This window comes from Oryx dammah, unplaced genomic scaffold, assembly GCF_014754425.2.
Source record: "Oryx dammah isolate SB20612 unplaced genomic scaffold, SCBI_Odam_1.1 HiC_scaffold_17, whole genome shotgun sequence".
Classification (NCBI taxonomy): domain Eukaryota; kingdom Metazoa; phylum Chordata; class Mammalia; order Artiodactyla; family Bovidae; genus Oryx; species Oryx dammah.
The window spans coordinates 9,500,272-9,515,995 of NW_024070201.1; the positions used below are offsets into that span (position 1 = coordinate 9,500,272).

At 36.8% G+C, this 15,724-nt stretch overlaps 1 long non-coding RNA gene across 1 annotated transcript; it reads right to left on the reverse strand.

Annotated features, from left to right (window-relative positions):
- Positions 1-321: 321 nt before the first annotated feature.
- Positions 322-15,309, reverse strand: LOC120876176. The gene is made up of 3 exons (XR_005724121.1): positions 15,296-15,309; positions 6,438-6,441; positions 322-476 (listed from the first exon to the last, which is right to left on the reverse strand). It is a non-coding gene; the product is annotated as an uncharacterized LOC120876176 (long non-coding RNA).
- Positions 15,310-15,724: the final 415 nt, after the last annotated feature.

Genomic DNA, 15,724 nt, shown 5'->3' on the forward strand with positions numbered 1-15,724 from the left:
TCTATCACAGAGCAGAGAGAAGCAGCAAGAAGAACCACAATCCCACAGTGGCTAGAACAAAAACCCACCCAGCAGAAAGGTAATTAGGATGAAAAAGCAGAAGGTTTTGCCCCAGATGAAGGGACAAGATAAAACTCCAGAAAAACAACTAATTATCTTTTACTTTTTGTTTGGCTATTGATTGTGAAACTGATGAACATCTTTTACTATTGTGATTATGTAACTCTTACTTACTTAATATCATTGTATCTTGATTGGTTAACAGAAAAATTATAGAAATCTGTATCACCAAAGCTACCATTTAATAGAAAAACCTGTAATGCCCTGTTAAAATCCAGATGCATATCAGAATTATCTTGGAATTTTTTGAAAAATACAAATGCCACATATTCCCTTTTTCCCTCCAAAGCTCCAGATAGGTTTCTAATGAGCAACCATGTTTAAAAAGAACTGGACTATATGAAGATCTTTTACTTCTATCTAGTTTCACATTTTCTATTTTACATTCAGGGCTCCTATTTCATCTAGTTTATGTTTTCAAATTTCTTCACTCTCTTCATTTTTTTTAATTAAGGTTCTTTCCCAAGCCTTTATCAAGCACAGTAGGAAAGCTTCTGTATACATAAACATATAATATCTATATATACATAGTTTACAAAACTTATGAATTTTTGCCTAAATAAAAATTGACATTTTGATTCCATTTTTTTTTTACTTAGGTAACATAGAATGCCAGATTTCTAATTTTAAAAAATAGATATTCAACAAGCAACAACGATTTACTGTAGTACAGGGAACTATAGCCAATACCTTATAATAATCAATAAGGGAAAATAATTTCAAAATAATATATGTGTATATGTATAACTGAATCACCTTGCTGTGCACCTGAGACACTGTAAGTCAACTAACTATATTTATAAAGATCAATTATATCAATAATAATAATAAATAAAATGAGTCTTGGTGTCTAGGGGAAAAAAGACATCAAGTTGTACACCTTATGTATATATAATTGCTTTTTTGTCAAATATGATGCCAAAAGCTTGGCCTCTGTACACTTGGGCCAAACTGAACCTTAGAGTTGCTTTATGTTTTTGTCAGGCAAATGTGGACACAGTGGGCTCTTGCCCCCCAAAATAGGAAAATACATCCTTGAGGCATGAGGGCATGACAACACAAAAGACACAAAGAGAAGAGAGAGAGAGAGCATGCGTGTGAGGGAGACCCCCCTCACCAGGCCTTTTGGCTCCTCTTTTATATGTATTTTCCTTTATTTTCTAAATAAAACTGGGCGGTAACATGGAGCTGTAACACTGATTCATCTGAGAGCTGTAACACAGGTCCATCGCTTCAAATTTTTGTTGTGACAAGACAGAACCGAGGAAATTACACACTCCCTTGACAGATACATCATAGTATGGTAAGCACTACATTAGAGATAGGAACAAACTACTGAAAGATATTGAATAATTTTCCAAATATTATTTTCTTATTTCTTATATTACATACTTCTCTAATTATTTTATGCTATTTTCTTCTTTTCATATGCATTCTGAATTCCTAAAAGATATTTATTCAAAAATGGCTAATTAGAGTTTCAGTTCAGTTGAGTTCAGTGACTCAGTCTTGTCCAATTCTTTGTGACCCCATAAACTGCAGCACGCCAGGCCTCCCTGTTCATCACCAACTCCCGGAGTTCACTCAAACTCACGTCCATCCAATCGGTGATGCCATCTAGCCATCTCATCCTCTGTCATCCCCTTCTCCTCCTGCCCCCAGTCCCTCCCAGCATCAGAGTCTAATTACAGTTTAGATGTTTGTTAATATATATTTTCTAAACATCTAAATTAAAACATATATATGACCCTGTTTAGACGGAATGTTTCAAAAGTGACTGATAAAAAAATACTTCATGAATTTGTGATGTTGGGTTTTGTAATTATAGGGGAGCAGTATTTGCCACTCTACCATGTATCTCTTTGGCATATTGTTTTAAATCAGTTGTTTTCTGAGAAACCACACACCATGGAAGTGTTCAGAAAACCAAGTAAGAGTTTCCCTTTTGTAAGAAACATTTACATTTGTTAAAGAAATCTCCATTTCTAAGGGTGTCTTCCTCTTTGGTATCAGGATGAGAAGGATGATCAAATATCTTTAAGTTTATCAATGGAAAAAACTTAAATCTGCATAACAATCTTACCCTTATTTATTGTGCTCTTTCTGGTAACCTGCCATAAATGAGTATTCCTCAGGCTCAATATTCTCTTTTGTGTTTAGCTGAGGATGCTATTTAAGATGAAGGTTTTAGTCATTTTGGCAAGTTTTTCAGTTTTCCTTGGTTTCTGCCATGTGTACATGTTCTTGAACCTTTTTTATTTTTTTTTCATTATCTCCTATTAATCTGTCTCATGCCAATTTAATTCATAGACCAACCAGAAGAACCTAGAAGGGTAGAGGAAAATTTGCCACCCCTCCAACATAATCTTAGATGTCAAACTGTTTAATAGAGGATTTTGTAGGTAAACCTAGGCATAACATGTATACAATATGAACTAGACGTTTAAGTCAGAGCATCATCCCAAGCTATATAGGGAAAAGAGTACTTGAAAAATATCCTATAGTTTAATTAAATCTTGATTTCTAGCTAATTTTTTTTTTTCCCAAATGGATCTAAAAATTGCAAGTTTTCTGGCAATCACTGAGGAGTCTCCATCAAGATATGAAACTACCCCTGCTTTCCCCTCACTAAAAGGTCCTCTATCACACCAGGCGCATGGCATATATACTGCCTTCCTTCAGATTTTTTAAATGTCTTTATATTTTTGTTTATTAGTTTTTTATTCTGTTATTCAGTGACATATGAGTCATATTAAAAATTATTAGTTTCATTCACTTTGCACTACATCTTATATGGTAACACAGACATTTGTTTCTCTAAATACATATGTTTTGATAATATAATGATGACCTAAGGGCTATCAAAATAGGACAACTGGGCTATTTTTAAAGGGCCAACGAATGGTAAATGTGCAATTTATATAAATGTAAGATCAAAGCTAAAACATAATTGATTATGTTTTCATTAATAGCAAGTATAAGTGTATGGGCAATGATGAGAGTTGCTCCATTGTAAAATGCATTTATCATAAGCATGTAAAGCAGAGCTTCTTTTGGCTTTTTTCCATATTAGTAGTTGATATGTATTTTTTAAGGTTATTCTATATTGGTTCTTTTTCTCCTTGTATGTATTACCAAGATGAACTTGGGTCCACCACAAATCTGCTATGCAGCAAAGCCAGTTTACTAACAGTAGGCTGTAGTGAAGAGAAGTACAGTGTTTATTTGCAGGGCATCCCCAGGTGGCTTACTGGTAAAGAAACCAGCTGCAATGCAGCAGATGAGGGTTTGATCCTTGGGTTGGGAAGAACCCCTGGAGAAGGAAATGGCAACTCACTCCAGGATTGTTGTCTGACAAATCCCTTTGACAGAGGAATGTGGTGGGCTACAGACCATGGGACTGCAAGAGGTGGACATTGCTTAGTGTCTAAACAACAACAACAAGCAAGGGGAATGGGCAACTCATGCTCAAAGGACCCAAACTCTTTGATAGCTTTCAGTGAAAGGATTCTGAGAGGCAACATTTGATGTGAGCATTGCAGCTTGCAGACATTCTTCTGACTGGTTGATGATGTTGTAACAAGTGATGTTTTGGGAATTTAATCAATGTTCTGGTTCCAACCAGTATGGGGGTTTATTATGTGCTTGTGGTCAGCAGGTAGTCACCACCCTCCCTAGAGCAACTCAAACATGTGTCAGATTGTTATATATGTCCCTAGAGGAGGAATTAGGACTCTTGCTTTATCACTGAACTAAGGTATCCTGACTGCTTTTCCTTTGTTCTGTGTTTTCTCACTTCCCTAACTGGTGATTACTTGACTTCGCTCCTTGGACTCAGTGAAGGCCCAGAAGACTAAAGCCTGTTTCTGCAAACAAGAAACAGGACACAAAGAGGAACTTCTGTACCCAAGAGAGCCCCAGAGGGTGATGCTCAATTTCGCTCTCCCCTTTTCCTTGACACACCTCAATCATGAAGTAGACAGGAGTAGAATAAGAAAAGAAAGTTTTGGATGAAAATGTTAATCATAAACTTAGCAGTAGAACTCGGTTTTAGGAGTATTCAGTTTCATATGCTGTCAGTAACTTCCTGTGAAGTCTCATTCTTTCTCACTGGGTTTGGCACTTCACAGCTAAACATGTACACAGAAACATGCACAGTGAAAAATGCATAGGGGGCTTTTCATACTTAGCTGTCTAAAAGAAAAAGGACAGTATAATAGCTAAGGCCACAGAAATTATACTTCAACTTTTGTGATTTTTTTATTGATGAGAGTTTTTATATTAAAATATATAAATTAAAGCATTATTAAGGATAACTAAAAATAGCATGTAACAGAACAAAGAGATCTCAAACTGAAAATAAAATTTGGGAACAATCTGATACCTAAAGCCTTATCCCTGTACCCAGAATAAGCTTGGCTCTCTTTTCTCCTTTAATATTGGATATCAAAATAAAGGTAAGACTCCATCAATTAATTTAAATTTTCCTCTAAGAAAATAGTCTATCTAATCCTCATCTTAATATTACTGAAATCATATAAAAACTCTGAACGGTAACATCTTATTTGTATAATTCTCCAGCCTGCATATCTGACTTACTTTGAGTAATAGCTCAATATATATTTGTTGCAACTAGTTAAGTATAGATGTGTATATACATATAAAATTTCAGGGAAACTATATAAATATATATAAAGCATATATTTTAAAGCATTTTATATAATTATGCTATATATAATTTTTAATATTTATAGGTTTTATATGAATAGTAGTTTTATAAAATGAATATAATTTGAGTAGAGTGACACACTCTATATTTAAAAATATTCCCCATAACTCATCCACCAGTTTTTGCTTACATATGTAAATAAATATTTATTTGTGAGGTAAGGATTTTTATGCAGTATAGAAAACATACACTTTCTCAAAACAAACAAACAAATGAGCAAAAATAGAAACCTAAGAAGTCAGGCTGCCTCCTTTCAACAGAGCCCTGCAGAGCCAATTACTGTGAATGGAGCTAGCGTATCCTGACAAGAGGTGGCTCCTTGCCTTTGTGACAGCTGCTGGAAATCAGCCACTAGTGCCTCCAGGCCAGTTCTCCCAAAACCATAGGAGAAGGGGTAAGGGAACAAACACCCACAGGCATTAGTCTTTGTTATTCTTTACAAATATTTAATTCATAATATTCCAGTCTTTTCAAAAGCTTAGCAAATCATTTCAGTTTTACCACAAGAATCTAGCCCTGATCAAATTTAAGCAATTATAATGTACCGATTGCAACACAGAGCAGTGACAATGTCACTTGTTTTCATCCATGCTTGATTCTAGAGGCCACCTATCCCATTTCTGTACTTTAATGCCAATTCTCCCAGTCAAGGAATATGCATTAAATGTGACCATTAATAAATGTGACTTATATTTACACAAAGAAACATAACTTCAAAGATGGTATAACTTATGACAGAATTTCGATTATAGCATATAGCAGAAACACTTGAATTTCTCAATAGCAGCAACATTTCATCTTTTGATGGTAGGTTGGCATTTTAGAAGTAGCTGACATTTCTTCAAAGTCAAGCATGGAAAATAAGGTATGTGAATAATTTCAATAATGTTATCAAACCCAAGTTCATGTGCCCAGTGAAACAAACTGAAACATCAGAGTTTGGAACAGACAAAGGTTTATTGCAGAGCCAAGCAAGGAGAACAGATGGCTCATGCTCAAAAGACCCAAACTCCTGGGTGGCTTTACAGGCAAAATTTGGTGGTGGTGGTGGTGGGGGGGTGGTGGTGATTGTAACTTTCCTCTGATTGGTTGATGGTGAGGTAACAGGGTAGTGATCCAGGAATCTCAGTCAACAGCCATCGGATTCCAACTAGTCTGGGTTTTCTTTGTTCTCAGCCAGTACTCTTGCCTGGAAAATCCCATGGACAGAGGAACCTGGTAGGCGGCAGTCCATGGGGTCTCGAAGAGTCGGACACGGCTGAGTGACTTCACTTTCACTTTTCACTTTCACACATTGGAGAAGGCAATGGCAACCCACTGCAGTGTTCTTGCCTGGAGAATCTTGCCAGGGATGGGGGAGCCTGGTGGGCTGCTATCTAAGGGGTCACACAGAGTTGGACACGACTGAAGCGACAGTAGTAGCAGCAGTAGCAACCTTAAGTTATCCTCTACCTGAGTGTGACCCTGAGTTCCTGTGGAATAACTCAATGATTGTTATATACATATCTCTTGAGGAGGGGCCAGGTCCCTGTCCCATATTGCACTATTGTTTATTGATTGTCTTTCCTTTGTTTCTGCATTCTTTCACTCTTCTATTCAGTAACTATTTGAATCTGCCCTTTGGAACTCAGAGAAGGTCTTGAAACATTATTTCTTCAAACAAGCAACAGGAAAGGCTTCTGTACCCAGGAGTGCTCTCTAGGGTTCTACTTGGTTTTGTTAATACTGTGCTTAGTCACAACTGAAATTCAATGACAACACTTTTCTTGGTTACCTAAAAACTGATAATTAAATGTCATTCCATCAAACCTAAAGTAGACTGAAAACAAAGCAAAAGCTCCAAACTGTGCAATGATGATATTTGTGAGAGATAATCTAAAGATTATTGTGTACATGAACTTGGTTCCCAATCTTTTTTTTTTTCTTTTTTTGGGAAGGAAAGCTAAAACTTAATTAGTTGCTCAGTCCTGTCCAACTCTTTGCAACTCCATGGATGGTAGCCTGTCACGCTCCTCTGTCCAAAGACCCTGGTTCGATCCCTGTGTCAGGAAGATCCCCTGGAGAAGGGAATGATAACCCACTCTAGTATTCTTGCCTAGAGAATCCCTTGGACAGAGGAGCCTGGTGGGCTATACAGTCCATGGCGTCGCAAAGAGTCAGACATGACTGAGCAACTAACTCTTTCAAAACTTGATTTAGGTTTCTTGACTGATTATTTGTCTGTTTGTTTGAAATTTTGCTACAACTTTCTATTCCTCCAAATAATCTAAAATAAAAATGTTTTATTTTGTTGTCAGTATTAAATGCCTTTATTTGTTTGAGCAAATAGCTCAAGATCTTTGCAAATGCTCTCAGATTTTCCCTTCACCTGGTAGATTCAGGACCCAGTAGCATTCTTGGGGAAATGTAATTTGTCTATGGTTGAGAAGTATGTTATCATATATGTACTCATCGCACTGTTTTCTTTTTCTTTCACAGCACATCTCATGATAACTATTTATTTATAAAAGTATCTATAAAGTATCTGCTTTGACTCTAAGTTCCAACAGGAAGAAATCTTAATTCTCTTGCTCACAGATATATATCTAGCACCTCACATAGTTCTAGGCACCATGCTAAGTTCTAGATACAGGTACTAGGCCATATTTCTGTTTAAATTATTGTTAAATGAAAGTTATTTGTTGAATGAATATGTAAATATTTACTTATTAAGTAAAATAATAAATCCCCATATATTCTAGATAATGGAAAAAGAGCATGGGTATCATATTTTGGGAAATTTTAACTTTATTTCTTCTTTACCATTACCTAGATGTGTTTATAGAGGCAAATTTCTCAATTGTACTTTGAGATAGTCAAAACTTTACCAAAATGTCTTGAAGATATTTTAAACTTAGAGCATATCCAGCAAATAAATATTAACGGAAAATAACATAATTATATCACAATTTGAGGGAACATATCATCAGCAAATTAAATTGCCATTCTGTGAACAGCTAATATTCCTAATTGCTAATCAGAAACCAGTATAAATAAAATTCAGTATAAAATCAGGATTAGGAGCTCTTGCATATGTGTCTAACAGACATGGACATTTTCCAAGATAACTTTAGCATTCCCCTCAGCTTAACTAAATTACACAGATTTTTTTTTTACCATTATAGGTTCCTGACATTCCTTTTCTTATAATATTTACTTTAGAAAACTTGTGATTATAAATTATTCCTCTGCCTATTTGAAATGTATATAAATCTTCTCACAACCTCTTGTTAGCTTTATTACCCACAGTATGCCTTTTGTCAAGGACCAGGAATCATCTCTTTGAAATGTATTCATCAAGGAAGATAGCATCTTATTTCCTAGTCTCTGTGGGAGGGTAGGAGCCTAAGTTTGATGGGTACCAATTAGGAAACAGAGTGACCTAGCTAATCACTGAGAAAAAACTCTGCAAACTCAGAAGTAACTCAATGTGCTTAACATATCCCATTGATCAACCTCCTCGGTAAGGTCCTCTAGTATTTTTCTGCTAGTGGCTCAGTGGTAAACAATCTGCCTGACAATGCAGGAGATATGGGTTCAGTCCCTGTGTTGGGAAGATCCCCTGGAGAAGGAAATGGCAACCATTCCAGTATTCTTGCCAGGTAAATACCATGGGCAGAAGATTCTGGCAGGCTACAGTCTATAGGGGTGCAGAAAAGTCAGACATGAATTACATAGTCACTACTAAACAACAATAATTTTTCTGCTGGTTCACTCAGTACCATCTTTGCTTCAACAGAGATGAGTTCAGTTCTCCTTTACTGCAATAACCTTGAAAGCTTGCTTTTGCTGTGTAACTTTGTCCAGTACAATTTCTGCTGTGACAATTCAAACCCCATGTGAGGAATTTCATAACCACGGGAACTAGAACAAGTTATTTGGCACTTGAAGTACATATATTCTGATTGATAAAATGGGGATTACATGTGTAATGTACTCAGCACTAGTATGAGAATTATACATGTAAAGTTCTCAAACCTTATGTGACATATTACAAGTACTGGCTTATTAGTAATTAAATAATACACATCATTGTCACTGTATGATCTTGTATTATGAAATTGATTGTTATAGTATCGGAAGATAAAACCAAAATTCTCAAAACGAATTTTAAGTTGAAAATAACTGTGGGCATTTCAAACTTATATGTAGCTATTTTTTCTTTAGGCTGAGAGTTCTGAATACTCAAGGGATTCTTGAGTGACCCAATAAACACTAATTTTTTACAATTATTTTGAATTAACTGGAATGGGGAATGTGGGAACAGTAAAATGGGGGAAAAAAATACAAAGCTATTTAGTTTCCTAGGCAGTTGATTTGGACACACATTAGCACTGTGATCCCAGTTTTTTCAAGAATTGTGATCACATCAAAATTCCTTGAATCATAAGATCTTTTTTTATATATTGATATCTATATTTATTTATTTATTTTGAATTGAGAATCATAAGGTCTTGAAAAATAAGTCCAAATGTCTACTGCAAACTGGTGTCAGAAAATATCATCAGTTTCAATTTAACAAGATATTCAGAAAATTGAATTTCAGGAATCAGGACAGTAACATAGTGCCAAGCCAATTACTTTTTATCTCAGAGTTATGACAACAGACTGAAATCATTTTCCCTCTAGCCGCCTAAAATGGGTTACAGCTAAAGATGTTCATAGGTGGGTGTTCATGATCTTAACTTATTCAATGTCTTCTTTAAATTCCAATAGTAAGTATTCTCCTTCTCTTCCTTTTCCCTCTCTTTTTGACAGAGTACACTTTGAAAATTTCTTAGTGGGATGATCTTAACTACTTCTTTAGAAATTGCTGATCTTACTACATTTTTCATAATGGTACACCTGTGTTACACAAACAGCAATGTGTAATCAGATTCATATTTTCAGATAAGCACTGTCTTTCTTTCCACTTGCTATTATATTTGATCACCTGTAATACTAATTTACATTCCATAAAATGCTCCTGCTACACTGGAAAGAAATAATGGAAGAAAACATTATGTTCTTTGATAGTATCAATTCCAAGTTCAGGATCAAACTCTGATTTTCATATGCAGAGACTATAATGCTAGGTAAAACTATAATAAAGCAGCAGAGTTTGCCACCCCAAAATGTGTCTCTTTAGTATAAGCACCATTTTAGGCTGGTTCATTTTTAAGAAACTACAAACAGAGAAGCTCTGAAAGTCAAGTAGACATAAGACTTTTGTAAGACATATTTATATGAATAAGAAAAATCTATATGTAAGGATGTCTCTCTTTCTTACAAGGAAGAGGGTTATGACTCTAAATTTCTCAATACTATTTTCAATGAAGAAGACGACTTAGATGTGCATAACAACCTTACCCTTGTTTATTGTACTTTCCCTGGTAACCTCTCATAACTGAATCGTCACTCCCAGCATCTTTTTTGAGGTGAAGGTTTCCCGCATTTTTAGTTTTTCTGGGTCTGTCCATGTAAACATGCCATTAATTTTTAAAATTAATTTTATTGGAGTATAATTGATTTACAGTGCTATGTAATTTTCCCCTGCAATGCAAAGTGCATTGATTATACATATAATATACATATTCCCATTCTTTTTTAGATTATTCTCCCATAGGGGTCATTATAGATTATTGAACAGAATTACTTGTGCTATGCAGTAGATTTTTATTAGTTATCTATTATTAATTACACTGAGTTCTTTCCCATTATAGGCTCCTGATGTTCCTTTTCTTGTAATACTTACTTTAGAAAACTTGTGATTATAAATTACTCCTCTGCCTATTTGAAATGTATGTAAATCCTCTCCTAACCTCTTGTCAGCTTTATTACCCACAGTATGTCTTTTGTCAAGGACCAGGAATCATCTCTTTGAAATGTATTCATCAAGGAAGACAGCATCTTATTTCCTAGTCTCTGTGGGAGGGTAGGAGCCTAAGTTTGATGGGTACCAATTAGGAAACAGAGTGACCGAGCTAATCACTGAGAAAAAACTCTGCAAACTCAGAAGTAACTCAATGTGCTTAACATATCCCATTGATCAACCTCCTCGGTAAGGTCCTCTAGTACTTTTCTTCTGGTGGCTTAATGGTAAAGAATCTGACTGCCAATGAAGGAGATGCGGGTTCAGTCCCTATGTCGGAAACATCCCCTGTAGAAGGAAAAGACAACCCATTCCAGTATTCTTGCCAAGCAAATTCCACAGGCAGAGGAGCCTGGCAGGCTACAGTCCATAGAGTCGCAAAAGGATCAGATGTGACTTAGCAACTAAACAACAACTTTTCTGCTAGCCCACTCAGTGCCATCTTTATGCAATCATTCCACCTTTGCTTCAACAGAGATGAATATGATGGTTTCAGTGTGGTTCAGTGGTAAAGAATCTGCCTGCCAATATAGGAGACATGGGTTCAAGCCCCAGGTCAAGAAGATCCTCTGGAGAAGGAAATGACAACCCACTCCAGTATTCTTGACTGGGGAATCCCATGGACAGAGGAGTATGGTAGGCTATAGTCCATGGGGTCATAAAAGAGTCAGACACAACTTAGTTACTAAACAGCATATATAGTAAAGTGTATATGTCAACTCCAATCTCCCATTTTATCCCCCCCTTTACCTGTCCCAGTTGGTAACCATAAATTTGTTTTCAACAACTTTCAATTTTCCCTTGTTAATCTTTCATATACTGATTTAATTATTAGGTCCACTAAAGAACCTAGAGGAAAAACTTTTTTTCCCCTACAAATTTTTTTAAAATTAATGCTTCTTTCTTTTTTTTTAATGTTTCAAACCATTTAATTTTCATGAATAATACTGGTTTTAAGTTTTCTAGTTTAGTACAGTTAATGCAGACCGTTTTCCAGCATAACAATGAATTGTTTGAAAGTGGTATAAACTGACAGCAGCCTGTATGTTGAGTGACAAGGTAGGTTCTATAAAACAGCAAAGGTTTTATAGTACTTTGTTTCTTCATTGTGCTGAAAATTTCAGGTGATTAAATCCTTCAAATGTATTTTAGAGTTGGATGATTAAATCTTGTCAGATATTTTAAACCTTTACAGGCATAATGCCATAAAAAGCATTTTAATATCTTTGATTTCATTCTATCAAAACAAATTATTTTTCCAGTATAAATATCCACAGCTTACTATGGGTCCTATCTGTCAATATCACAATATGACAGCATTCAGACACTTGTTATCTGCAAAGGCAGTGTATCGGCTATTTGTCACTAAGAAACATTCAGAAACAATTTCCCCATTTCTATTATTATGCAAAATATGTCAGGACAAGAAATGCACACTGAGAAAATTACTCCTCTGGTGAGATATTTTGACACAAAAAATACTTCCTCGTCAAAGATGAAAAGCACCTTGTCAGTCACTTCTAATTGCTACCTCATTTCTGTCAGTGGAAAGAGAATCAACTCCTTGTGGTGATGTCACAGAGGCATTTACCAATGTGCAGAGTTGGCCTTGGCCTGTGAGCAGTGTTTGCTGAGCTCAGCCAGGTCTGAATCAATGTACACAGATAGGGTGACCATTCATTATAACTATTAATCTTTTTAAAAGTTGCCAAAAGGACAGTTTGTCTTTTTGTATGAATATTTGTCATGTCATCCTTGGTATCAGTGGATGCCTTCCTTCCTCAGCCTTTTCTGATATGCTTATGGCACTGAAGTGTAATAACTACCAAAACTCACATTGCAAGAATCAATTTGAAGAGCTGTAAACTTATTAAACATTAAAATAAAATATCCCCTGTCCTGCGATTGTGATTCATATCCATGACCAAATGAATTGGGCAGGAATGGAGGCATGTGAAGGTTGAGCTGAGAAAACACAAACTCATTAACTATGTGTGGAAAACACTTCTTTAGGAGAATTATAATTCCAGCTATTCACTTGCAACAGATTTTCCAGGCAGATCATTATGAAACAGAGGTATAAAAAATAATCATTAGTGAGCAAACCAGAAATCATATGAAAGCTTTCAGTAACACCTCTTTGTATTAAAGCTGGTTTATATGGAGGATCCATTAATAATGAAGATGGATGGGATGCTAGCACCTCAGGGCTTTCCTCTGGCAACTTTTTAGTTTATGATGGCATTGCTAAAACCTTCTGTAAAACCTTATTCCCTGGGCCAACGCTGACAGAAAAGAACTTATAAGTAAAAGCATCCACGATATATTATCAGAGGAGTAGAGGGGAATAACTGCTTATGTGCCCTGACCATTCTCTTACTGTTATTTGCATTGATTGGTTTCTTGATCTAATTTATTTCAAATAAATTTTGCTACATTTGATTAGCTGCTTCCAAAAAAAAAGTGCAATGTATTCATATAATAACCCTTTATTCAGGGGCTATTACCTGTCTGATCCCACAGTAGGCACTGAAAATACTAAGACAAATTGAATTGGGAACAATCTGTGTTCTCCAGGAGCTAAAGTTATTCCATATCATATCTCATTTATTTAGAAATATCATATCAGATTTACAGCTTGGATCATAACCAACTCTGTTAGAGTATCTGAAATTAAACAAAATGGATTGGCAAGGTAATTCAGAGGATTCCTAGCATTAATACTGGACTACCTCTAAAGCTCTCTAAAATTGTTTTCTATCCTCTCAACATGGTCACTGTGGTGGGATAGTACCATTGAAAATCTACAAAATTAGAGTCAGAAGGTTTAGATGCAGGTTTGTGCTATGTCACTTTGTAAAAGTGCAAATTTACAAAACTGTTTTACTTAATATGATGCATGGTGTCAGATTTTTGCCAGTCCAAAATGCGTCACTTTGGCATAAGGATTACTTTAGGCTGATTGGTTTTAAAAAGATAGACGTCTCAGTAAGTTTTTCTTTTTTTTGTGTTCAATTCTGTTGCTAAGTTGTATCTGACTCTGTGGGACCCCATAGACTGTAGTCCAAATCCCATGGACGGAGGAGCCTGGTAGGCTGCAGTCCATGGGGTCGCTAGGAGTCGGACACGACTGAGCAACTTCACTTTCACTTTTCACTTTCATGCATTGGAGAAGGAAATGGAAACCCACTCCAGTGTTCTTGCCTGGAGAATCCCGGGGACGGAGGAGCCTGGTGGGATGCCATCTCTGGGGTCACACAGAGTCGGACACAACTGAAGCGACTTAGCAGCAGCAGCAGCAGCAGACTGTAGACCCCCAGGCTCCTCTGTCCATGGAATCTTCCAGGCAAGTATCCTAGAGTAGGTTGTCATTACCTTCTCTAGGAGATCTTCCCAACCCAGGGATCGAACTCACATCACTTGCATCTCCTGCACTGGCAGGTGGATTCTTTACCACTGTGCCACTTGAGAATTCCTTTCCTTTTTAACCTCCCCCTTAACTGCCTAAAATAATTTAGAAATGAGTGTCTTTTCTGGGAAGGGAACAATCACCCGAGATAACGGCAAAGAATATGAACAATGTGTGTAGCAGATTGGGGAGTTTAGTAAGACCTACCTGTTCACACTCCTGTCTCTGTTTGACTGTCTTTGCATGGCATGGCAAACATCTGCTTATCAAACACTGGCTTTTCCCACATTCTATTAAATCATCTTCCTTTTTCCCCTTTGTCCCACACCCCTATGCCTTTCTCCTTAGCTCTGGGTGGCATTTAAGTTGCAATTGTCTGACTCCTAGAAGTTTTCATATTCTTAAGTGACCCTGTATGTACATAATTAAATTTGTTTTTCTTTTAGTAATCTGTCTTCTTGCTGTTGTTCAGTCGCAAGGTTGTGTCTGTTTTTTTGCAACCTCATGGACTGCAGCACACCAGGCTTCCCTGTCCTTAACTATCCCCCAGAGTTTGCTCAAACTCATGTTCATTGAGTTGGTGAATGCCATCCAACCGTCTTATCCTCTGTTGCCTCCTTCTCCTTCTGCTCTCAATCTTTCCCAGCAGCAGGGTTTTTCCAGTGAGTCAGCTCTTTGCATCAGGTGGCCAAGTACTGGAGTTTCAACTTCAGCAACAGTCTGTTCAATGAATATTCAGGATTGATTTTCTTTAGGATTGACTGGTTTTATCTCCTTGCTGTCCAAGGTACTCCAAGAGACTTCCCCAACACTGCAATTCAAAAGCATCAATTCTTTGGCACTCAGCCTTCTTTATGGTCCATTTCTCAATATGTATGTGACTACTGGAAAAACCATAGCTTTGACTATACAGACCTTTGTCAGCAAAGTGAGGTCTCTGCTTTTTAATATGCTGTCTTGATTTGTCATAGCTTTCCTTCCAACAAGCAACCATCTTTTAATGTCATGGCTGCAGTCACCATCCACAGTGATTCTGGAACCTGAGAAAATAATGTCTGTCACTGTTTCTGTTTTTTCTCTTTCTAATTGCCATGCAGAGATGGGACCAGACACTATGATCTTAGTTTTTTGAATGCAGAGTTTTAACCCAGCTTTTTCACTCTTCTCATTCACCTTCATGAGAAAGGCAATGGCAACCCACTTCAGTACTCTTGCCTGGAAAATCCCATGGATGGAGGAGCCTGGTGGGCTGCAGTCCATGGGGGCGCTAAGAGTGACTGAGCGACTTCACTTTCGCCTTTCACTTTCATGCACTGGAGAAGGAAATGGCAACCCACTCCAGTGTTCTTGCCTGGAGAATCCCAGGGACGAGGGAGCCTGGTGGGCTGTCATCTATGGGGTCACACAGAGTTGGACACAACTGACGTGACTTAGCAGCAGCAGCAGCATTCACCCTCATCAACAGGCTCTTTAGTTTCTCTTCGGTTTCTGCTATTTCTGTATTATCTGCATATATGAGGTTGTTGTTGATATCTGTCCTGGCAACTTTTATTCCAGTTTGTGATTCATTCAGCCT